General features: G+C 49.8%; 1 protein-coding gene across 1 annotated transcript in view; it reads left to right on the top strand.

The window, feature by feature from the left end:
• The first annotated feature begins 235 nt into the window (after positions 1 to 235).
• KIAA1671 (KIAA1671 ortholog) overlaps positions 236 to 17,935 on the top strand; it is a 188,155-nt gene continuing 170,455 nt past the window's right edge. Inside the window, exon 1 of the mRNA XM_032602723.1 lies at positions 236 to 279. The gene's annotated coding sequence lies outside the window, so the exon portion shown is untranslated. The remainder of the gene's footprint in view (positions 280 to 17,935) is intronic.

Here is a 17,935-nt window from a genome sequence, read left to right as displayed (position 1 = left end):
ACTGGGCAGCCAATGGATCCCACGCCACCCGGTTGAAGACTTGGGAGTCGATCCCAGGAGTGGATCGGGCGCTGGTGGCCTGGGGTCCCATACGATCCCCAGCCTGGGGGTGACTGTGGACGGTGATTGGAAACTGGGAGCTGGTTGCTCCCTCTCCTCTGACCCCCACTGGTCCGAGCCTTGGGAGTGATTCCGAGAGGAGATCTGGTGGCCGGGAGCTGGGGTATCGCTGGAGATCGTACCCAGCCTGGAACTGCTAGGATCCGGACGTCCGTGCAGGTTGGAGGCCCAGGAGGTGGACACTGGGAAGCGGGGGTGCTGATCGAGGCGGAGCCCGGGGCGAAGGGATCCTCCGGGCACCTGGGGCGGTGGAGAGAGCAGCGCGCGGGGCCCCACGGGCTCCGGGGCTCCGGACGCGCCCTCCCTGCAGGGCCTGCGCACCCCTCCGCGCGCCTTCTCAGGGCAGAGGCGCCCTGATGGGATTAAGGCTCAATCCCCCTGCTCCCGGTAGGCTCGGGTGGCCCCCACCCCGCTGGCGGCGCTGCCTAGGGCTACAGGCGGGACCCAGGGGAAGGGAAGCGGCCCGTTGACCCCCAAGCCGGGCCCGACCTTTCCACACCCTCCTAGCACACACTCGGCACGGAGCCGCGGCGCCGCGCCCTGAAACCCTGCTTCTCCGCTGGTCGGTAGCCGGTCGGTAGTGGGGCTGCCGTGTGACCTCCGCGCGCCGCCTAGGTGGCCAGGGCTTCCTGCCCGCGGGACTGAACTTTCTCCAGACAGGAGCTGCCATTACCTTTTGGAAAGGAAAGGGCTATACCTGTTGCACAAAGAAAGTGCTTTTTCTTTGCAGCTTCTTTGTGACCTTGGACAAAACACTTAACCTCTCTGAGCCCAGGTCTCCCTTTCGGGCAAAATGGAGTGGGGATGGGGGTCACAGTCCTCCCTCGTCTGGGTGCCTGGCAGGATTAATAGGTATAAAAGGTCTGAAACAGATACAGGCTCTGTAAATATTAGTGGGCCCTCGTTCTGTGGTCTCTCCCTTGTCTCATGCCCTGCCACTTCCCCTCAGGTATCTGAAGGAAGGCTCCAGAAACCCAACTTGCCGTCTTTTTAAACTGCAGGATTAGGCAGATATTTAACTTAGTCTTTCTTGCAAAGGGGTTTAATTGCCCCTCTGATCCCCCTTGCAGAGAGAAGCTCTAGGGTTTGGCTAATCAGTAACCAGGGCATTTGGACAAGACTTCTCCCTTGGCCCAGCTTTCCCTTTGCTAATCCATCGAAGCTCCTGGACAAACATGCATTCACCCCCAGACACCGGTGTCTCATCCTTGGGACAGTTCCAGAGGGAGTTGTGCATCCACTAGCCACGGTCCTGGTGGTTTTATGGGGAATCCTTTTTAAAGGATTTGCATGCTTGATAAGGGTGCAATTATCCTAGAGAAGTACAGGGTTTCATTCAGTACAGTGTCTGGACATGTGAGAAGCTCATTCGGTCAACCAGTGTGTGTATTGAGCACCTACTATGTGGCAGACACTAGAAATGGTGGACCCAGGGCAATATAGGATCTGTCCTCCTGGCTTGCGATCTAGCTGTGAGCAATCAGCTTGCCCTGCAGTCCAGTGAGGCAGCTGTACTGATTCTTGATGTTGGGGGTATAACCCTCACCCCAGATTCTTAGTCTGGAGGTGCCCCACCCCCCCTTGGAGGTCCTGGGGGCTTTTATTCAGGGCTGACTTTGGCAGGAGAATGGAACAGCCCACTATCTGACCGTGAGCCTTTCTCCCCTCTCAGCATCACCAGAATACATCTCTGCCATCTCAGAAAAAGAGCCCCAGAGGAATGTTTTAAATGTGCATTCGTTAATTAATTCATTCAACAAATATTTCAAGACACCATGTCAAAGAGGAGGCACACCCTTAAGGGGTAAATTCTTTGTGAAAAGAGGCAGTTGCCCAGAAGGAGAGAGCTGTGATAATGGGAAGAGGGGCTGATGGCTTCTGACCTGGAGTGGGGGATGGTGGGCAGAGGGTTTGTTTCTTGGAGAGCCTGCCCGTGGGTAGAGGATGGCGTTATGTGCTGGAAAGAGGGGACAGAAAGGCCTGGGTGCCTGGACGGAGGAGGAAGCATAGGGTGTTGGCTGGAGATCCTGGCAGGGGCCGGGGCAACCATTCCCAGGGGTTTGGACTTTATACTGGGGCACTGGGGCACTGTGGGAGTTTCTCTGGGGGAGAGGGATGGAGTCAGATGTGTGTTTTGGGAAGCTTGCCCATCTCTTGGGGAGGCTGGATGGGAGATGGTGTGCCAGGAGGCTGGAGACTGCTCGAAAAATCCAGGTGAGAGGTGATGACGGAACTGAACTTGGATAGAGACAGTGGTCAGTGTTGTGTTTCAAGAGCCACGCGGTTGAAGACCCCTTCCTGGAGGTATGGCAGTCAATCTGGAGAAGGAAACCCCCAGTGGAGGTGGCCTGAATATTTTAAGTGTCAGTATTTCATTCAAGTCAGCAAACCTTCCTGAGCATCTGTTGTCACCTGCCCTGGGAGGGTCATAAACATCTGAGGGGACTTTACCTTGGAACCCTCACCATCTTCCTGTGTGAGGGGGGTGGGGCTCGTCATTCCCATTTTACAGATTCAGGACTCAGTGTTGTGGCGGTGAGGTCTTTGTCGGCTGCCAGTGGCAGAGCAGGGGTTTGAACTTGCTTCCAGCTTGCAAATCCAGGATGTTTGGAGTTAGGGAAGTTGAATAGAGAAGCCACAAATGTTGGTGAGTTTGGGTCAGGGTGCAGCAGGGGTAAACCCAGGGAGGCTTCCAGGAGGAGGCAGGGATAGAAAGGAGGGAGTCGGCCAGGGAGACTTGGGGGCAAACCCTGGCGCTGCCCCTTCCTGGCTGTGGTCTGAGGCCATGGTATTTGGTTTGAGACTCAGTGTCCTCATCTGTACAATGGGCTCGTGATAGGATACTCCCCTCCCTCAAAGGGTTGTTATACAAGTTGAGAGAAGCAGTGCATGGACATTACCAGGCGTAGTGTCCACACTGGTCTGTGCCCACTAAGTAGTGGGTATGATTATTATAATAGATGTCATCACGGCATGTCATTTTTTATATATATATATATATATATATATATACACACACTATATATATATATATATATATATATATATATATATATATATATATATAGTGTTTCAGGCAGGTGGTGCTTGCCCCTTCCAACCTGGTGTGTTTGGTGGGGGGGCGGGGGGGACGTTGGGCGACCACAGGTGACACTTGAGCTGAGTCTTAAAGGAGGAGAGGGCAAGGATGAGGACATTGCAGGCAGCAGCAGCAGGACAGGCAAAGGCGGGGCCATTAGGAGAACTGTGTGCTCATTGGTATACCCAGAATACAGGGTGTGTTGAAGAAATAAAAGTTAGACCATTGGCAACAAAAATTCTCTTTACACCCCCTGCCACTCCCTAAATACCCAAAAATAAACAGGAAGGCTTTGGCAGGTTTGGGATCGAGAGGAGGGCAGGGGGAATCTCTGTCCAAGAGTTTCACATTTCTTCCCCCACTCACCCATCCAGATTATAGGAGTGTGACCCCAGACAAGCCATTCCCCTCCTGGGACCTCAATTTCTTTTTCTGTAAAATGGGAGGATTGGAGAGAATGTAGAGAAAGCACATAACACATCAGAGCAACTGCTTTTCACTGAACCCTTTACATGTGCTGGGTTCTGGGCGAAGCTCTTTTGTTCTTTTTTAATTCTTCACAACAAACACAGGCGATGCCTGCTTTGGGGACCCTTGATTCTGCAGTTTATAAAACTGGGGCTTTGAGGGGTCCTTCTGCCCAAGACCACTACCGAAACTCCTGTCATTTACAAAGAAGCTAACAAACTTTGAATTGAGAGATACACACACATGCACACACAAATTTTTTTCCTTCAATGTGATGGATATTTTATTGAGCATCTTCTATGGGCAATTCAAAAGAGCCTCTGCCCTTAGGAATTCACTCCACAGAAATCTGGTCAATTGGATGGGAGGAAGGGAGGGGGAAGGCAAATTGAGACAAATATGGAAATGATTATGGATTGACTTCTGAGAAGTAGTTATCACTGCCACATTGGCTAATTGCTCAGTTGAGTGACCTTTGAAATGTTGTATAGCCTTGTCTCCACTGAGAATATAAAATACATCCCCAAAGGCTGATCTTTGGATATTTACATCACTGAGTCAGAAGAGATACACATACACACACACACACACACACACACACACACTCACACTCACACACACAGTATAATAATAACATATAATATATATATTATTGTAAAATAACATGTAACATACCAAACACTTCAAAAACGGCAAAATGAATTTACGTTAAGTGAAAAGTAAAATCCCACCCAAGACCCCCAATCCCATTCCTCACAGATAATGCAGTCAGCAGTTTCCCTCGACCCTCCAGAAACTTTTCGCATACATATGCTCTGTTTACTTCTTTCCAAGCCCTTATCACACTCTGCTATCTTAAGTTGTTTTGTGGGGTTTTTTGGTCCACTCTGGAACCAGATGGAAAGAATTGCATCTTGGTTCTGCCACTTATTGTCTGTGTGACCTTGGGCAGGTGACTTAACCTCTCTGAGCCGCAGTTTCCTCATCGGTAAATGGAGATAATAACGGGTCTTACCTCTGAGGGTTGCTGTGAGGAGGAAATGAAAAGGGACTGGCACGTGGTCAGTGCTCGGTATGTGTTGCTTCTTGTTCCTTGTGGTGGTTGTAGTGGAGGTGGTATTGCTTCCTCCCCCTCCAGATGACGCTCCAAGAAGGCAGAAACCCTATTTGTCTTCACTGCTGTTTCCTTAGTAAACAGTTGTGGAATAAAGAAATGAATCAGTACATGTGGACATATGCTTTGAACAACAACAATCATAAGACAGAGAATTTCACGCAGAAATTAAAAATGGATGTGGCCCCATTTTAGACTGTGTTGACTTACTGCACTCTTTTAAAAAACTGAACAATACTTCAATGCATGAAGGTGCTATTAGTTATTGAGCACATGCCCTGCTGGTGAGCATTGAGTGGTTTGTTTTCTTGCTATAACACACAGTGTCACGGTGACATCCCTGCTCACGTGTCTTTGCGTACTTGTTGTAGTCGATGGGAGGGCACATTCCAAGATGGGGAACAGCTGGGATAAAGGGTGTTTAGAATGTTGATCTCACCTGCTCAGTTTCCCTCCAGAGTGGTTGTACCTTTCCTACTCCTTCCAAGGCTGGAAATACATAGTCCTTTGTGTCAGTCAGGTTTCTCCATGATAATACTGTGTAACAAACATCTCCCAAATCACAGTGATTTTTTTTTTTTTTTTTTGTCTGCATTGGGTCTTTGTTGCTGTGCATGGGCTTTCTCTAGTTGCAGTGAGTGGGGCTATTCTTCATCGTGGTGCACGGGCTTCTCATTGTGGTGGCTTCTCTTGTTGCGGAGCACAGGCTCTAGGCATGTGGGCTTCAGTAGCTGTGGCACACGGGCTCAGTAGTTGTGGCTCGCGGGCTCTAAAGTGCAGGCTCAGTAGTTGTGGCGCATGGGCTTAGTTGCTCCGCGGCATGTGGGATCTTCCTGGACCAGGGCTCGAACCCATGTCCCCTGCATTGGCAGGCGGATTCTTAACCACTGTGCCACCAGGGAAGTCCCTGCAGTGACTTTTAACAGCAAACATTTGTTTCGTACTCGGGGGTCATCAGATGGCTTGGCTGACTTTGCCTGGGCTTGGCAGGGAGGCTGGATTCCAGGCTTTGGTTTGGGTTCCCGTCTGCCCTGTGTATCTTCATCTTGGTACCCAGGCTGACAGGCAGCAGCCAGCCAGGACGTGCTCTTCTGTGGTGGACAACAGATGCTCAGGAGCTCTCTGGGAACCTGCAGAGCCTCTGAAAGCCTCCCCTTGGAACTGGGAAGGTGTCATTTCTGCCCTCATTCTCTTGGCCAAAGCAAGTCACATGGCCAAACTCAATATCAGTGAGATGGAAGTATGATCCTCTCATGGAGGCTGAGAGGGAGCTAGTATATATCTGCTGAGCAGGAATACAGCCTGCCACATGGGTCAGGGGGGTCCTTGCCAAGGTGGAGGGTCCGCCCAGAGGGGGCAGTGAGCATCGTGGCTCATGATTTGTGGGGGACGCATCAGAGCAGGGGTCTGGGTAAGGAGACCCGGTTTGTGAGAACTCCCAGAACAGGAAGTTCACCTCTCTGAGCCTCAGTTTCCTCATCTGGAAAATGGGAATAATGCATCTTCTCTGGCAGAGCTGCTGTGAAGCTTGAAACAGTATTGGATAAGGAGGTGCTTTCTGTGACATGAGGTGCGAAGGTGAGGGATCGTCGTCTTGATGATGGTTTTTGCTCTGGACTTTGTTACTCAGGCTCTGGTACCTGTAGCCAGTGGACTGGGAGATCCCAGTGAGGCCAAGGGGAGGCTGTGGAGGTGATCAATCTGGCTTCAAATCCCAGCTCTGCTCCTTATGGTCCTCGTGACCCTCAACCAGTCTCATCACCTCTCGGAAAATGTAAAATGGACACAGGGTGCTTATGACCATTAGCAAGAAGGACTGTGAAACACTTGGCATGAAGTAGATGACAAATAAATGGTCCTGTGACTGCGGAGCTGGGATGGGGGTGGGGGTTCCTAATTAGGGTGGAGTGAGGAATTCTGCAAAACTGGATATCGGTTCTGCAGAATTGGTTATAGAATTAGGTTTTCCCAACCTCCCTTGGGAATAATGCAGAGACTCTGGATCCAGACTGCCTGTGTTCAGACCCCACCTCCACTACTTTCCAACTGTGTGACCTTAGGCAAGACAGTTGGTCTCTCTGTGCCTCAGTTTACTCCTCCGTAAAATGGGAGTAACAATGGTGCCTGCCTCCTGAGGTGGATGAGCATTAAATGAGTTAATACATAGTGCCCTATAATGAATGTACATGTGTCATTTTTTTAAATTAATTAATTATTTATTTTTTGGCTGCATGGGTCTTCGTTGCTGCACACGGGCTTTCTCTAGTTGTGGCGAGTGGAGGCTACTTTTCATTGCGGCGTGCGGGCTTCTCATTGCAGTGGCTTCTCTTTTGCAGAGCACGGGCTCTAGGCACGCAGGCTTCAGTAGTTGTGGCATGCAGGCTCAGTAGTTGTGGCTCGTGGGCTCTAGAGCTCAGGCTCAGTAGTTGTGGTGCACAGGCTTAGTTGCTCTGAGGCATGTGGGATCTTCCCAGACCAGGACTCAAACCCGTGTCCCCTGCATTGGCAGACGAATTCTTAACCACTGCACCACCAGGGAAGTCCCTACATGTGTCATTTTTACTATAATACTATTGTCATTATTACTAGTATCATTATTATGTATGAAGGTCTGTGAGGTTGCTTCTGGTCCTTGGAGCACCAGGGTCCTGGGGAAAGGAGTGACTTAGGACCCCTGCTTCCCAGCAAGTGTTTTTCCCCTTCTGCTGTAGCTGGAGGGCTGTCAGTTAATGGATCACTGTTTACATGACATTCTGTCCCCAAGGCGAGCCTTGACTATCCACTCAGCCCCCTTCCGGCTAGGGAGGGGTCTTGGATGCTCTGAGTTTAAGGAATATTCACACCTTCCCATTGTGGAAACAATCAGCAGGTTTCAGGGAGCCCCTGGTTATGAGTATCGGCTGGAGGCCACCTGAGCTAGGTGCAGGGTTAGAAGTCACACTTACTCCTTCATTCAATGAAAATTTATCCTGTAGCTATCGCTTGGCAAATCCCGTGCTGGCCATGGGGAAAATGGGATCTGCTTGATGTCAGGGCTGGATTTTTGGAGAAAAGTTGGTAGCGCCAGCATGGGATACCTGTGTGACCCTGTGTAGGTCACTTCACCTCTCTGGGCATTTCCCCATCGGTGAGGTGAGTCTCAGGTGGGCCAAGGTGTCACTGAAGGTAAGAGAGGACAGCCTTTGACCTGTGTGTACCTGATGGTCTGCCTTGGCTCCTGTGCCTTCAGAAGTTTGGGGAGATGACTGAGTCTGCTGTTCCTCCATCTGCTGAGACCTGGCTTTTGAGAACACTAAATGTTATTTAGGGTAAAATAAAAATAATAAGTAGGGAGTTTTCATTCTGTCCCAGGCACTGTGCTCATCATTGTTTTATTTGATTTTTTTTTTTTTTTTTTTTTTTTTTGCGGTACGCGGGCCTCTCACTGTTGTGGCCTCTCCCGTTGCGGAGCACAGGCTCTGGACGCACAGGCTCAGCGGCCATGGCTCACGGGCCAGCCGCTCCGTGTCATGTGGGATCCTCCTGGACCGGGGCACGACCCCGTGTCCCCTGCATCGGCAGGCGGACTCTCAACCCCTGCGCCACCAGGGAAGCCCTATTTGATTCTTATGTCCCCATTTTACAGATGAGAAAACTGAGGCTTAGAGAGGGAGCCCCATGCCCAGGGCCTCTACTAGGAAGGGGGAATGCTGATCCTTGCAGCCTGACTCAGCTCATGTGCCTTCAATCCCTCCTTTGCTGCCTCCCTGGCGGTAAAGCAGGCCAAACTAGAGAATCCTAGTGTTCCGTCCCATCTGTACTGTGTCATTGCTGTGTGACTCTGGGCAAGTGACTTTGCCTCTCTGAGCCTCAGTCCTCATCTGCAGAAAGAAGACTCTAGGATTTTCCCTGTGGGGTGGTTGTGGGGTTAGGTGAGATAACCGTGCACATAGTAGGCACTTTAAAAATGGGATTCCCTGCCCCATAAAAAGATAAGTTTAGTATTCTTAAAAACTGTCTGTAAGTTATACCAAGGAATGACTTTATGAATCACTATATAAATCTTCCTTGTTTGTAGTAGCAGAAGTAGTCATAGTAGCAGTAATTCAAAATAATAATTAGCGTTGATGGACTGCTTCTTATACTCTAGTTCCTTGTGCATTATTATATCCAATCTTTTCTCAGGGCTAGTGTCGTTCCCATTTTACAGATGAGGAAACTGAGTCCCGGTGTGGTGAACCTCCTCTCCCAGAGCTACCAGCTAGTGGCAGCCCTTTTGTGTGTGAATCTCCTTTGTGGAGATACAGCTGCACTTTCAAAGGCTCCAGGTCAGGGCTGTGGCTCTGTGTTGACGTTTCTTTTTGTTTTGCTTCCTCAGTGAAGAAAGCCCTTTCTGGGTGCCATCCTGTTTACCTGAGGCGTGGTGAGGCACCGCTGTGGGAAGGAAGCCCAGGGTGTGCGGGGCCCACCGGCAGAGGGAGGCCAGCGGGCACGTTGAGTACACCGAGGTCACTCCGTGAACTCCCGCCACACTGCCTGCCCAGACATGGAGCCTGGGCCTTAGTGGGCACAGTGCCTGCCAAGCCCTGCCCAGTGCCCTGGGCTGGGCTGCGGAGTGACTCGTTGGGGAACTCCCAGGGCCCTTTGGCCTGGGAAGCTGCCCAAGTTTGTCTCTCCCTTTCATTTTAGACCCCAGCCCTGGAAATCTCATGTCTTTGTTTCTAGAATGGATTGCCTGCCTGCCAGGGACTTGCTTGGCATGAGAAGGGGTCCGAGGCCATGGGAGAGAATACAGAGTATATTAGAATGAGTTATGGGCCACTAGTCAGGACCCCTGAGTACCTACTTCTCTGCTGTGTGTCCTTGGGTAAGCCCCTTCCCGCTCTGGGCCTTTTTCACAGGGGGAGGGGCAACTGGATGAGTAGATCCCAGAGCCTTTTATTCCTGCTGTGCCTTCTGGGAAGACTCAAAACCAGACCTTTGAAACGCAGGGCCCAGGAAAAAACCAAAAAAAACCAACAAAAAAATCCCACCCTTTGTTGAAGACCTACTGTGTACCAACTGCCTTGTTAGGGAGGTATTACATCTACGTCTTCTGTCGGTCCTCAGAATGACTTGGACAGGTGGTATTACTAACCCGTTTTACAGATGAGAAAACCGAGCCTCAGAGACCTGAAGCCTTCCTCAAGGTCTCTTAGCTTGAGGCAAGAAGTGGCAGAGGCTGGATCTGAACTCAGGTCTGCCACCTGGAAAACTGCCAACCCCTATGATAATAACTCAACGCAGTGGGTCCTCCCACCTCCCCATGACCATGTTGAAAATACCATCTCTCCCCTCAGAACTTCCCGGGCAGTGTATCCCTGTCCTCTTTTGGGATAGTTGGTCATTTTCATCTTTGTTATTAATTAAGCACCTACTGTGTACCAGGGCCTGGGCTGGGCCCTGGGTTTCAGAGGTTCCTGGGATACAGCTCCTGCCCTCCCAGAGGGGACAGATGAGGGGTTACAGGGCAGCGTGCCCAGGGCTGTGATGTTGGGTGTGGGGCCCATGGGGGCACCTGGGTGGGGACCCTGTTCTCCTGGCCCCGCCTCCTGGCAGCCTCGAAGCAAAACCGTTTCCCTTGACACGCTCAGACTTGGATGAGATGGGAAGCTTTGGCAACCAGCATTCCACCTCCTTCTTGGAGAGGTGAGATGTGCCTGGTTACTGTGGGATTTAACTGTAGGGAGGAGATGATGAGACATCCAAGTGTCGCCTTTATCCAGATGCCTTCATCTCAGCCCCTCTGCCCTCCTCCTTTTCCTTCATTAAAGGGGGGGATGGGGTGAAGGGGGGCAGCAAAAAGCTCTGGAGGAATTTTTGGAATGCCCAGAATGCTAGCTGACCCAGCAGAGCAAGTGTGAGCCATCTGCCCTGGCTTTAGTGAGCTCGGCTGGGCGACCGCAGGGGCTTCCTGAGTTTCGCCCAGTTCCTGTGCCAAGGCCCGGGTCACCCCCGGGAAGGTGGCTCTTCTGTGGACCGCGGCAGTGGCCCACCATGATGACACTGCTCGGTTGAGAGCCATGCAGCCCTGGGGTCACCTGCTGCCTCTGTTTTGTCGCCAGCCCTGGGCGTGGCTTCTTCTCTCTGCATGGGTGTCCGTGCCATGGAGCGTGGGTGCTGGTGCCCGTCTTTCAGCCCGGCCGGGAGCTCCCAGCGAGGTCACGTAGGTGAATGTTGGGGTGAATGGCCAGTTGATGTTCGTGCTGGTCTACTGGGGTGGGTGGTGATGTTAAGTAAAGCCCCCACTGTGTGCATGCATCCTTCTGCAGTACCACGGGGTTTCTATATCCTTTACTATTTACACCTGGCCAGCCCTTCTCCCTGAAGGTGGTGGCAGGAGATAACTGTTCAGTGCTCTAACGGATGCTTCTCAGTTCATTTTCCAAATTAATAGTTTTTATTCTCTTTTTATCCTTAGTACAATATGTCTACGTCATGCTACAGTACACGTTCATTGTCAAACATTTACAAACACAGATAAGCAAAAAGGAGGAGGTAAGACTCATACAATCCCACAATCGAAGGATAACCAGGGCTCATGTTTTGCGGTGTGAGTTTCAGACTTGTGCACAGTACATGTGATGGAGAGATGTCAGCACCGCATTCTGCGGTCTAGAGTGTGGGCTTTATTCTCAGGTGCCTTGAATCCAAATCCTGGCTCTGGAATCTCCTAGCTGTGTGACCTTGGGCAGGTCACTTTCCCTCTCTGAGCCTCAGTTTCTCCTCCGTTAAGTAAGGTGGCTGTGAGGATTAAATGAGTCGATGTCTGTGAAGTGCTTAGAGAGATGCCTGGGATACAGCAAATGCTTCATGTTTACGAGCTACCGTTTTACACTATGCATATTTTTCCTTGTTTTGAGCGCTGCGCCCCTTTCTAGCAATGCTGTAATCTACAACTGGCGGGTTTGGACATTAGGCTGGGGGGGACACCCTGACCACCTCCTGGCAGGGCCAGGGCCAGCAGTGGGGGCTGCTGAGAACGGGGGTTGGGCCAGCTGGTTTGGCTGACACAGAGCACTCCTGGCACGCTCACAAGCCGGCCCTGATCTTTATCGCTCAGGGATGCTTCCTGTCCCCACTGAGTCCGGGGCATTTGTCCAAATTAAAGCCGCTGGCTGGTCCCAGCAGCTGGAGGTGGCCCCTGTAAATGAGCTCACCGAGAACCCTTCTTCTTTCTCCCTTGGCGCCCGCAGTGGCTTCAGAAGGATGGGCTCAGCCACAGCTGGGAAGAGGGACAGGGTCGGCTGGCCACCTCTAAGCAGGTCTGAAACTAGGAAGTCACCTGGCACCAATGGGAACCCTCAGAGAGAGGGAAGGGGTTTGGGGAGCCATCGGGCAGGACAGTTAATGGAGCCTGGCTTTCAGAAGTGAATTTGGGGTTGGTGACATCCACTGGGGACAAGCGATGGCGTGCTTTACCAGCTCAGTGACCACGGGCGAGTTAAACAACCTCATCTGCCCTCAGTCTTCTTCTCTGTAAAATGGGGCTAATAGTAGGTCTCACCTTATAGGGTTGTTGTACTATGATATGTAAAGGTCCTAGCACAGCTGGACCCATAGTCAGCACCTCCTCATCATCATTTGTACATCTAAAACAACATGGACCGAGCCAGACACTATGATAAGTGCTCGCTATGCGTTATTTCCTAGTCATGAATCGTCGTTGCTGTTATTAACACCGTTGTCCTGCTGTCTGATTCCACACTGCTTGGGAGTATGTTCAACCATGGCTTCACACCTTTGAGCGTGTGGTGAAACACTCAGCACACAGTCAGTGATCAATAAAAGGCAACCACAGCGGTTGTTATTATTGGGTTTGCTGGCACTACACGGCAGCTGTTGGACGACAGGCAGCTCCCTCACTAACCCAACGCCTGTCATTTGGAGCGCCTGCCCCGTGAGTGTTCTTCTGGGGCTGACCTTGAAATCCAGGTTTGGGACTTCCCTGGCGGTCCAGTGGTTAAGATTCCGCGCTTCCAGTGCAGGGGACGTGGGTTCAATCCCTGGTTGGGGGACTAAGATCCCGCATGCCTCATGGCACAGCCAAAAAAAAAAAAAAAAAAGAAAACCAGGTTTTCCTTGTCCATTTCAGTGCCATGCCCCTGCCCCCATCGGCAGTCCTCCTGGCCGACTATCCACTTCAGCTGCTCTGAAGGATGGTCTCCACATCCTGGGGGTAGCCCCAGGATCCTCCAGAGTGAATGTTGTACCCACGACACGGTATATCCCAAACGTCTCTCCCAAATTTGGGCGTGATTAATCTGGCTGTCGTTGTGGAGGATGGTACAAAATTTGCACCCGCAAACTGTACTTTTAGGGGATGGATCGTGGAGGCAGGGTGTTGGGAGGATAACTGCTCTTGCGGGCTGCTGCCTCGGGCTCTGGCTACAATCTTCTGCTGGCTTGGAGTACGGGCGGGGGGTTTCCCTCTAACTGCTTCCAGAGGCCGACCGATGCTGGGAAATCTTCAGTTCCAGCGTGTGTCTACTGTGAGGGGGCGGGGTAGGCGGCTGGAACAGGCCGGGACCCCAGCTGGTTTTCCCTTCTATCTGAAATCTAAGATCATACTAGAGAAAGATGCTAAGTACTAAATATAATTCTCTGGGTAGTTCTTAGTACCGAAACAAGACAGAATCATTATAGAACACAAGCAAAGAATAAAAATACAAAATAAAAATCAACCAAAATGTTACCACCCAGGCAGATATCACAGTGATAACAACAACGAAAATAATAAGTTAATGTCTATTGAGCACTTGCTAAATGCTTTACATGCTTTATCTCACTTCACCTACTCAGGAGAAGGTATTTCTGAGAGATTTGAATTCGGGACCCTGTGCTCATGAACGCATGGTCAGAACCACCCAAAAGATCTGGTCCCCCATTGATCCTTCCGTCGACCCCCTAGGATGTGCCAGGCATGTGCTAACTCACTTCATTCTCATGGTGACTCAGAGAGGCAGGAACTTTTCTTGTTCCCATTTTCCAGATGAGGAAACTGAGGTCCAGAGAGGTGAAGTCCCTAGCCCATGGTCACTCAGGAGGTGGGATGTGAACCCATGTAGAGCCTCTGTTTTGAGGATTTAATGCATCAACTCTGTGTTTTCCAAACTCCAGTCATTCCTGTATCACCTTGAAAAGTTTTCATATTTATGTACCACCTGGGACTGTTCCTCAGTTAATGTTTTTCTTGAACTTGACTCACTTTTTAAAGTAACAGCTTTATTGAAATACAATTCACTTACCATATGATTCATTCATTTAAAGCGTACAATTCAAATTACAGTTAAAAATAGAACTACCATATGATCCAGCAATTCCAGTTCTGGGTATTTATCCAAAGAAAATGAAAACACTATCTTGAAAAGACATCTGCACCCCCGTGTTCATTGCAGTATTATTCATAATTGCCAAGATATGAAAGCAACCTAAGTGTCCATCGATGAATGAATGGATAAAGAAGGTGTGGCATATATATACAATGGAATATTATTCAGCCATAAAAGGAGTGAAATCTTGCCATTTGTGACAACATGGGTGGACCTCAAGAGGATTAACCTAAGTGAAATAAGTCAGATAGAGGAAGACAAATACCAGATGATCTCATTTGTATGTGTAATCTAAAAAGAACCCAAACAAACCCCAAACAAAAACAAGACCTCCAGTACATAGATACAAAGACCAGATTGGTGGTTGCCAGGTGGGGGTGGGGGACCTGGGGGTTGAAATGGGTGATCAAAAGGTACAAACGTGCAGTTATGCAGTAAGTCCTGGGGATGTAACGTACAGCACGGTGACTCTAAGTTAATATTGTATTGCATATCTGAAAGCTGCTAAGAGAGTAGATCTTAAAAGTTTCATCACAAGAAAAAAACTTTTTGTAATTATGAGTGGTGATGGATGTTAACTAGACTTATTGTGGTAATCACTTTGCAACACATACACTTGAAGCTAATATAATGTTGTATGTCAATTATACCTTAAATTTTTTTTAAATAAAAAGAATTAAGAAAGTATATAGTTCAGTGGTTTTTAGTATATTCACAATTTTAGGACATTTTTATGACCACAAAAAGAGATTTCGTATTCATTTGCAGTCATTCCCCACTTCCTTCCAATTCCCCCAGCCCCTGGTAACCATTAATCTACTTTCTGTCTCTCAGATTTGCCTATTTTGGACATTTTATATAAATGGAATCATACTGTATGTAGTTTTTATTCTAACTCCTTTTACTCAGCATAATGTTTTCAGGGTTCAGCCGTGTTGTCAAGTGTATCAGGACTCCATTCCTTTTTATGGCCGAATAATACTCCATTGTATGGCTCAATGACATTTTGACTCATTTTTTAAAAACTTAAAAATATTAAAAAAGATGTTCAACGTGCTGGTTATATTTGATCTAAAGCATGGGGAAATACATCACTTAAAGCCTGTTTTTTTTTTTTACTATAACTGGAGATTTATTATATTCTAATACAGATCATTTATAAATGCAATTTCTTTACTCAAAAGTTCCCTCTCTTTTTGTCTGTGTACAATTTGCAAAACTATTCTGAAAGCAGAATATATGTGCACAAGTCTGCAAAGACTGCAAATTAAGAATATGGTAAATGCTTTACAAGTTACTTTCAAAAAACTATCTGCTGTATAACGGATTCACTTTGTTATAAAGCAGAAACTGACACCATTGTAAAGCAATTATACTCTAATAAAGATGTTAAAAATTTTTTTAAACTTAAAAAAAAAAACTATCTGCCACAACTGGGCCTTTACAGTGCCTTTTTCTTTTCTTTTTTTTTTTTTTTTGGATAAAAATATTTCAATGCCAGCCTTCCTTCCGCTGCGTTATCACTGTGGTACATACATACTCCATGCCCTGATGTACTTGGGACCGTACATTGTAAACTCTTAACAGGCCACCCACAAAGTGAGCTGTTTTATCGTGTCGTGTCGTTGTTATATTTGGGGGAGGGGGGTGTGATGAGATATTTTCCCTTTTGTCCCATGAATGAGAAAAACACAGTCTTCTGCTAGAACAGAGGAGAGATTTAAATTTCAGCGGTGATCGCTCGCATGCTGTACGCTGCCCCCATCCACATATTGCGTAGAACGTATGAAAGTGCCATTTTTGTAGCCCAACAATGGTGGAATATTGTAATTTCATATGGTACAACCTGAGGATGACCCCACCAGGTCAGCAATATTGGTCCCTGTTTGCAGATGAGAAAACTGAGCCTCAAGAGGGAGGTGACTCAGCAAACACAGCCAGCACGGGCAGAGCGGGGAGCCAAAGTCCCTACTCATTTCATATAGCCTCCCTTGGCTCTTGCAATGACACTGCTGACTCACCGGTGGTGGATGGGAGCTTTGGCTTATTTTTTCAGCAGCAGGGACGGGTTTCCCTGCACCATCCACGCTCCCCTCCGTTCTGCGTGGGCTGGCCACGTGCCTACTGCATGCCCTGCGGGAGGCCGTTGGCTGGGAACCAAACAAGTCTACCCATCGCTGGTCTCCAAGGCCCCTGACAACCTGGTCCTTCCTCTCCCCATCCTGAGCCAGCGACTCGGGGCCCTTGGCCCCGCTGCAGCCGGGAACGCTGAGCCCTGCGCATCCCTCCCTGGAGGATTGGTCCACATTTGGCAACTCTCTGTCTACGGAGCAGGAGGGCAGAATCCCCAGGGGCGGGCATTGGATCCGGGCCCTAACCAGGCTGTCTGGATTTTTGTGCCTTTCCTTTGGAAGCCTTCCTTTCTGGGGAGGGAACAAAAGGCCTCGAGTGCGTGTTTCTCTCAAGGTCACAGAGCCAGCTGGGAGCTGCTGCGCAGGAACAAGGTGTCAGGATTCCTGCCACCTAATTCCTGCTTCTTCCCCCCGACACCCTCCCGGCCCCCTTGAGCCCCCCTGTTGTTGGAGGCACCAGTCCTTGCTGCCCCCCACAGCAGGTGTGAGCTGGCTGGGAGTGCCACACAGCCCCCGAGCTGTCTGGGTGGAACTCCAGCACCCACTGGCCACCCGCCAGGTGACTTGGGGAGCCCACCGGGCCGGTCATGGCTTGAAGATAGTCCAGCACCCAGCACCCCAGCAGGTGGAGGAATGGGTTTGGCCCTTTCCCCACCCATCCCCCGCATGCTGGGGCCCACCCCTGGCTCAGCCCATGGGCCACCCGCCTCTGGCTGCACCTGAGTGCGCCGGGTTTTGCGGGAGAAATGCTGCCTCGGTCCTCCCCGCCCCAGTAGGACAAAGCCTTCCAGGGACCCTGCCAGTGGAGAGGGGAAGGGGGAGACGGAGGCGGGGTAACTGGACCAGCAGAATCACAGCCCAGTGTGGATGACCACGGTTCCACAAAGAGACAGACCCCAGTTCCAGTCTTGCTTCTGGACAAGTCACATCACCTGCCTCTACTTCCGTTTCCTCATCTGCCAAATGGGTGTGATAGGCCTGCTTCAAAGGACTGATAAGGGTTGGGCCTGTAGTAGGGGCTCAGTAGATGGCCATGTAATGGGGGAGGGGGTAGATGGAGGACAGCAGGCAGGCTCTTGTGTCCAGGAAGCCTGGGCTCAAGTCTTTGGCTTCACCATTTGCTGCTTGTGTGACTCCGGGCAAGTTGAGCCCCCAGCCTCAGTCTCCCTGTCTGTACAATGGGAATGACAGGAGAACCAATTTGAATGTGCTGTTATGAGGATCGATTGAGATGCTCCCTGTGAAGTTCTTATTAGCTTGGCATGTCTTTGGAAGCTGTTATTATGATTATTATTAATATAATAGTAATGTTTCCACAGTATCAGCATCGGATGGATCTGAGTGTGTTTATTGGATGACCTTGCAAACTTGGGGATGTGTTTCTTTGAAAAGGGGGAACCAAAGGGGATGGAAGCAGGAGGATGGATGATGTGAACCCTCAGGGACCCTTCCTGTCCAGAGATGCTGGATAAAATATCGGTCCAAGGCCAGGGACTCTGTGTTCTGCTGTCTGGGCCCTTGACAAATGGGGTCATTGGCCTTGGTGAGGCGAATGGGTGGATGGTAGGCAGGATCCACCCCCAACTTCCTGCTGGGTGTGAGTCAGAAACAGAAAGGCCTGAGTGTGTCCAAGTCCCTCTAACCCTGTGGTCACTTGGGGGCACCCACCTTC

Source organism: Phocoena sinus, chromosome 14 (assembly GCF_008692025.1).
Source record: "Phocoena sinus isolate mPhoSin1 chromosome 14, mPhoSin1.pri, whole genome shotgun sequence".
Lineage (NCBI taxonomy): Eukaryota > Metazoa > Chordata > Mammalia > Artiodactyla > Phocoenidae > Phocoena > Phocoena sinus.
This window is presented reverse-complemented; position numbering and strand designations above follow the sequence as displayed.